Here is a 6,096-nt window from a genome sequence, read left to right as displayed (position 1 = left end):
CACCAGAGGGGCTGCAGTCCAAGAAATGTCAGGAGAAGGACAAGAGGGAGTGCCCGGGAAGTGCCTGGGGAAGAGAAGAGGAAGGGCTCAAAAGTAAAAATGAGCCCAAAAAAAAGGGGAGAAGGGCCTTGTTTGTAGAGCACGGGGTGGCAATTCCTTTTTGGGCAAGCTCAAAGCGTGGGTGCCAAGTTTGTCAGCAGCTCTGAGGAGCAGCTCAGCAGTGACTGGAACATAGACCCTTGGTGGGAAAATTCCCACCATGTCAGAGCCTTCTTATGCGCCTCACCGTGCGGCACTCTCAGCATGTCAACCCGATGTGTTCTCGGCAAGCCAGACCAAAGGGCCAGCCCTCAGCTACACTAGCTCTAAGTTGGGTTAGTCCAAGTATCCTACACCTCACCGCAGAGCAATGTCTGGACCCCTGTGGAGTGGCTGGAAGAAAATGGGCACATTATGAGCGATCCAGACCGAGAGGCCTCACAACTGCAGCTGTTGTGAAGGACATATGCAAGGTCAAAAGAGATAAGGAAGTTGGGGTCTTGAGAAACTGCCTGTGTTGCAAAGAGGTAAGGAGGTTGGAACATAAAAACAAGATAACAAGATGCAGAAACAGAATGTAGTTATGGCAGAGCAAGAAGTGTGTACGCCTCAGCGAGACCAATCACTAGAAGGCAGAAGGTGCATGAACAAGAAGCTTTTACCTATTAGCAACCAAAACGTGCGCTTTGTGCTAGTGTATAAATTGCTGTGTATCATTCAATAAAGTGGCATTAACTTGATCACATTGATCATGTATGTTGTGTCCGAGACTTCCGCGTCAGACCCGCGTCCCTATAGTCCAATATAGATTTGGTGCGTGGTCCTGGCTCCTGCCTGGCTGATGAGCTGTAGAAGTGCGCTGGTCATTGGCATGTAGGTGGGAAGCCCGTGTCCCATCCCAGTCACCATTAACACTGCATCACAAGGGGATCCACTCGGTGATAATGGCCTGCATGAGGTGTGACGTCTTGCCTGCCCTTTCTCCGTGCACACAAAGCAAGAAATGGAGGGCTCAGGAGGCAGAGACTGCATTTCAATGCTTGCTTTCCAGGGACCTCTCTGCCAGGTTGTAGCTACCACCATGCGGCTGTTGCTTCCAGTCCAGACACCATTCCTTATGTCAAAGGGAACCTGCTACTCTGTGCAGCTCGTGAGCACAGCGAGCAAGAGTCCCCTTGATATGACCTGCACACACCCTCATGAGGGTCACACAAGCACAGAAGGACACACGGTTGCCCGTGTACACCTGCATGCAATCTTGCCAAAATCTCTGTGGTCACCTCAGTCCAGCATACAGTCAAGCACAAACAACAAAGCATGTGCGGGAAACCATCAGCAGTTGGGGACACTGTTGAGGAGACACTGGGGACCACCCTGGCAGAACCGTACTCTAGCACCCTGGGAAAGGACCGGGCCCCAAACGTGCTCCTGGTCTTGCCTGAGGACCTGCAGAGTCTGCACCAAGAGGAGAGGAGTCAAATGACCCCAGCAAACTTGTCCTCCGAACACTGCTAGTGTTGCAACAGGGTCAAAGCCTCCCAGCAGAAGCCCGCCTGCATGCAACAGTGAGCGACCATCAGAGAGGGATGGGGGCAGCAAGACAGAAAGCACGTGGTGTGTCTTCTCTCATGTGAGTCCTGGGGCATACTTGGACAAGGAGCACAAGAGCGGTGCCCGTTTCCTGACAACTTTGCCACAAACAAGCCCACAGGATGACCCAGGTGCACAGAACCGGCCTGCACGGGATGCTACCAGCACTTGAGTCGAGTCTTCTGCCTGCGCTGACGTATTTCTGCCCCGGAAAACCTTGGGCCTCTCATCCCGGCACTTACAGAAGCCTTCATATGGGAAAGCGCGTGACAGAAGCCAGGAAATGAAAAGGCAGCAGTGCAGGAAGCCAGGACACAGCCCATGCCATTAGCTGGGATGGTTTGCATTTGGCATGAACTTCTCAGAAAATTATTACTTCCACACAGGGTGCCTCTGGGCACGAGGCGGTGCAGGACGACTATAAAAGACAGCCCAGCTCTCTCTTCTCTCATCCACTTCTCTCGCCTCCTTCTCCTTGGGAACCAGGTGAGTGTGAAGCCTCTTCTGCTCCTCCTTCAAGATCAGGTCTTTCCTCCGTGTATGTCTCAGGTGACACGGGCTGTCCTAGAACAGAGCTGGGAGCTGCTTCTCATGGGACATGGAAGGGGGGAGAAATTCTTCTGCAGAGAGAGCCTGGGACTGAGTGGGGGTGGCTCCGGGGTTTTGAGCTGGGCAGCGTACGCTGAGCTCGGGGGTGCCTCGGCTCCACTGTGGTTGGGTGCGTTGCTGCTTCTCACGTGCCTCCGTTTTCTGCTCCCCGCTGCCCTCTCCCCCAGGTGCACCTCCAGCCCCGAGACATGTCCTGCTGCAGCCCGTGCCAGCCCTGCGTGCCCTGCTGCCAGCCCTGCGGCCCGACCCCGCTGGCCAACAGCTGCAATGAGCCCTGTGTCAGGCAGTGCCAGAGCTCCATCGTCGCCATCCAGCCCTCCCCCGTGGTGGTGACCCTGCCCGGCCCCATCCTCAGCTCCTTCCCACAGAACACCGTTGTGGGCTCCTCCACCTCCGCTGCCGTTGGCAGCATCCTCAGTTGTGACGGAGTCCCCATCAACTCGGGGGGCTTTGACCTCTCCTGCATCACCAGCCGCTACTGTGGCAGAAGGTGCCCCCCCTGCTAAAGCTGCTGGCAGCGTCCTTGGGCACGACCCTCTGAGACTTCAGAACATGCTGCTGGAATAGAGAGCCAATCGCCTTGCATTAAGAGCTTCAGGACATTGTTTCCTTCTTGCACTCTCTTCTCTCGCTCTTTCCTTTGCTGTCACTGTCTCCCAACTCCTGCCTAGTGGGGACCTATTGGCCTCCCTCCTTTTGTGGGACAGGCAGACAGACATTCCGCAGAAGTTCCAACACACGGTGTTGGCTGCTCCTGGGTTTGCCGTTGAGACACCTCCTTTCTTTCTTTAGACTCATTAAAGTTGTGCTGCATCCAATCCTGGGCCTCTGAGTCCTCCTTCCTTCTGAGGCGACACTTTCAGTCCCCTTTTCCATGGAGTTGAGGAAGACATCCATTGCTAATCCATAGCCAATGGCCGTGAGTGACAACATGTATCCAAAGGGTGGCAGGAGTGGAGATGTAGAGAAAATCAGACCTGGGGACAGGCACATAAACTCATCTCCCCCTTCCCTTTCCCTCCATTACGTGATCTGGGTTCCATGGGCAGAGCACATGGGGACAGGCAGGTGAGACCGGTACCTCATACAGTCCTTCAGCGCCCGGCAGGGACCAGCTGCTGTCCAGACAGGGCTGAGGTAATTCACAAGTTAGTACTGGGATCAGCCATGCTCAGGCTGTGCAATGGACTCCCCACTCCTCATAAACGAAATACCCCCAAAAGAATCCCATGGCTTGTTTCAGGTGTCCATCTTCACTGTGCAATCAACTCGTGGCTTCACTATTAATGCCAAGATTTAGGTACGCTTTTCAGTGATACTTGAAAACTTCTTTTTAGAACTTGGCATTCAGCCCTGGGTAATACTCTAAATCCTGGCATTCCTCGGGTGTCTGTGGTCTCTTGGCTGCAGAAAAGGAACTCCTGTAGGCATTTCTGAGCTCAAAATTATGGCCCATACACAGAGCACCCCGTGAACTACGGGAGGTTCCACCCATGCTCCTTCTGCCCACAACTCTGGGCTTAGACACCACCTTCCTAATTCTCACTGGGCACATTCTTGTTTTGCCCAGGGACCAAGGCTTCATCACCTCCTAACGAAACCTGCTTCTCAAGCACCAGGGTCAGTTGCCAGTATCCACGTTTCTCCACTGTGTGTGTGACCCCTACAGGCAGCCCCATGGCTCAAGCATCGCTTGTGGCCCCAGAACACGGTGGTACATGACAGGTACCAACCCAACTACAGCACAAACGCTGGGGATGACCCTGCCTGCACTCATCTTCCCTTGCTCCGCAAGTCCTCTGAGGCAGGGACAGCCCAAGCCCTGCTCACACCACCACTGCTCTTCACATGCAGGCCCTTCCCAGCACTGCAGTCTTTGCCAGTCCCTGCCTGCAGTATGGGCCTCACTCAGTGATCGAGTCTAAGAAAGGAAAAGGCTATTAGCCATGCTGTATCCCATTTTCTCTGAAAAATATGTTAGTCTTGACTGCAATACACCTTTTCAGGGAAGAGATCTTTCCTAATATCCAATCTAAACCTCCCCCGGCACAGCTTGAGGCTGGTTCTTCTCATCTTATCACTTGTTACTTGGGAAAAGAGACCAACACCCACCTGCTACAACCTCCTTTCAGGTAGCTGTTGAGAGCAACAAGGTCTCTCCTGAGCCTCCTTTTCTCCAGACTAAGCAATCCCTTTTGCCTCAATAATGTAGACCGTGGTTGGAGAGGTCATCAAGTGTGATTCAGAAGAGGAGAGAACACTGCCAATGTCTTTGCCCAGGGGAGAATAAACTATGGTGAGACACCCAGTAAGCTGAGCATCCTTCTGGAACAATGAGTTCATCTCTGACAACATGAAATTAATGTACCATGTTGACAAGTGAAGGACTCAACCCTGTCGCTTTGTCTTCAGAGGAACCAGGCTGACATGGGTAGGAGAAATTATCTTGGCTAGAGCCCAGAGCCACCTCTTCCTCACCGTGCCAACCCGTCCCCAGAAGGAGGGGGCATGGCACGCATCCAAGGTCAAGGATTGATAGGGCAAGTCCTCTATTCTTCTGTCACGCCCATACAGTGTCCCGTGCAGCCCCAGTAGTTCATTACACAGTTCGTCAGGGCCGAGGTATCTTGCACACCCCGGAACCCTCATCAGAGAGTCACCTCCAGGACAAAATAGGTTATTCACATGGGGCTGCAAGATGACACAGATGAGCGTCTGACAGTTCCTCCCGTGGTCATGTGGAGAGAGAGAACAGATCACAACAGCCCACGTTCTCTTTGCGGCTCCTGGAAGAGAAATCTAATCCTGGAGTGCAGGGGAAGAATAGTTCCGTGGCAGAAGCTCTCTCACCACCTTCTCCTTTTCTATGAGGCTTCTAACCCCAGCCCCTCACAGGAAGAGGATCTTGCTCTGCAAGTGTCCTCCTGCCTCCCTCCTCTCCTGAAGCCAATGGATCATGGGGAACAGCCTTGGTACCTGAACCTCAGAAACGCAGGGCTACACGTTAGCGGTCGCAATCGCGAAAGAACTTATCTACACACAGCAGATAAGCAGGCACTTCTTTATTCCAGTGCTGGGGAGCACAGGGGATAACTCCGCCTAAGACATGTTCGCCGACAGGTACAAAGCACAACATATTTATACACTTTTTCAGCTGAATCATAGTTACATAAGATCAACAAAATTCATAAAGTTTAAGTTGACCTTAATAATGATTGGCTTTCAGTTACCTCACCTTACCTATATTCCTAGTCTACAGAAATCATTGGTCATCTTTACTGATTGATTTAAATAGAATGGGGGGAGGACATTGATTAGCATATTCATGTTATTTCCTGGAAATTATTATAACATGCAAATGTCTCTAGCGCATACGTGGTTATATTGGACGGGGGTCCTCTGGTGGTTGTCAATAGTCTTTCTCACTGTGTCTGCTGATTGAACTCCATCCTTGCGCATGCTCACTCCATCTTTGGCTAATGCTCATTTCTCCTTTGGCCGATCTTCACAACCCAACCAGTTTCTTCTGGTACCTATTGTTTCAAGTCAAAATCCATAACCATTACCTATTGTGTTAATTCAGAGTCCATAATGATTCTCATAGTGTTCAAGGCACACAGCATACTAGTTGCTTAATCCTAAGGGCCTTAGTGTACTTTATATTCTCATAGCTACTGTAACTTCATGTCAAATCAAAATCATACTTTTAAACTAAAATCAAAATAATATTCTGGTCTTCAAACTGTTTTATTAAGGTATTCGCAACATTTCCCCCCTTTGAAAGTATTGATAATCATACTCAATACTTTCACATATTCAAATTGTAGTCTCATTGAATGCCAAATTGTCATATGATGG

General features: G+C 51.2%; 1 pseudogene; it reads left to right on the top strand.

The window, feature by feature from the left end:
• The first annotated feature begins 1,981 nt into the window (after window positions 1–1,981).
• LOC122152810 lies at window positions 1,982–3,056 on the top strand (annotated as a pseudogene).
• Window positions 3,057–6,096: the final 3,040 nt, after the last annotated feature.

Source organism: Tyto alba, unplaced genomic scaffold (genome assembly GCF_018691265.1).
Source record: "Tyto alba isolate M040663 unplaced genomic scaffold, T.alba_DEE_v4.0 Super-Scaffold_12, whole genome shotgun sequence".
Lineage (NCBI taxonomy): Eukaryota > Metazoa > Chordata > Aves > Strigiformes > Tytonidae > Tyto > Tyto alba.
Note: the sequence above shows the minus strand (reverse complement) of the source record. Positions and strands in the feature narration are given on the sequence as shown.